The sequence below is a fragment of the Mandrillus leucophaeus genome, unplaced genomic scaffold (genome assembly GCF_000951045.1).
Source record: "Mandrillus leucophaeus isolate KB7577 unplaced genomic scaffold, Mleu.le_1.0 Scaffold762, whole genome shotgun sequence".
Lineage (NCBI taxonomy): Eukaryota > Metazoa > Chordata > Mammalia > Primates > Cercopithecidae > Mandrillus > Mandrillus leucophaeus.
The window spans coordinates 410666-412229 of NW_012108275.1; positions in this window are offsets into that span (position 1 = coordinate 410666).

Below are 1564 nucleotides of genomic sequence, written 5' to 3' on the forward strand. Positions count from 1 at the left end.
TTTTTTTTTTTTTTTTTTTGAGACCAGGTTTCACTCTGTTGCCCAGGCTGAAGTGCCTTGGTGAAATCATGGTTCACTGCAGCCTCGACCTCCTGGTCTCCTGCACTGGCCTCCCAAAGTGCTTGGATAACAGGCATGAGCCACAAATGTAGGCCAGTGCCTGGCCTAAAATTCTACCTTCTCTCTCTCTCTTGTTAAGCCACTTATTTTGATTTTTTTTTCTATTATTTATAGCCAACCTTAACAATCCTACCTAATAAAGTCAAAAAGGGTTTACTCATTCTAACTCCAGATACAATCACCCTCACTCAAAAATGAAACCTGGGATATAGCGGGGCTGAAAACACACACTCAGCTACATGACATCCCAGGAGGCCTACCAAGGCTGGGTGCCTCCCTGCTGACCTGCTCACATTTATAATTTTCCTGTGGGATTTTAAATTTATGTGTTTCTTTCCCAGCATTCAATTCATACATGCTGCCTGTTTAACTAAATTTCTCTTCGGATAGTCAGTGATACTGAAGGAAAGCTGAAGGACACAAGAAGGAACACATTCATTCTCTTTTCCCTATCTTTTCACCTGGCCTCATATTTTCATTCCTCTTTATAGTCTTACCCTTACTCTTTATTCTATTCTTACAGTCTGCACACTTTTGGCCTCTGTCTTTGCTGCCTCCAGAGCTTCCAGGTATTTATGTTATTGTTTAATTTTCAGTGCTTTAAAAATATGCCTTTAGAGGCCAGGCACGGTGGCTCACACCTGTAATCCCAGTACTTTAGGAGGCCAAGGAGTGTGGCTCACTTGAGGTCAAGAGTTCAAGACCAGCCTGGCCAACATGACGAAACCCCATTTCACCTACAAGTAGAGAAATTAGCTGGGTGTGGTGGCATGTACCTGCCATCTCTGCTACCCAGGAGGCTGAGGCAGGAGGATCTCTTGAGCCGGGGAGGCTGAGGCTGCAGTGAGCTGAGATCATGTCACTGCACTCCAGTCTGTTTTTTTTAAAAAAAAAATGCCTTTGGAAAGGTAAACATCCCACACATGTTAAGATAATAGGACAGTCTTGCTGGTAAACCATCCCCCAGAGCTTAGGACAGTTTCCGTCAGGCCCTTGGCAAAGAAATGCAGCTCCACGAGCCAGGGGATGGTGATTCCTGCTTGACTTGGGAGTTGAGTGGGAGAATTCTGTGTTTCTCTCGCTGCACTGTGGTTGCAGATGTGCACTGGCCACCTGGGTGCTAATCTCAGCCCTGCACCTCACTATCCTGAGCCTTTAATAAGGTATTTTTTTCTGCTCATAATTTGAATGAAGGGTTCCCTCACAGCCCTAAGATAAGAATCAGGCCAGGCACGGTGGCTCACGCCTGTAATCTTAGTACTTTGAGAGGCTGAGGCAGGTGGATTACCTGAGGTCAGGAGTTCGAGACCAGCCTGGTCAACATGGTGAAACCCCATCTCTACTAAAAATACAAAAATTAGCCAGGTGTGGTGGCCCCCTGCAATCCCAGCGATTTGGGAGCCTGAGGCAGGAGAATCACTTGAGCCTGGGAAGCGGAGGTTGC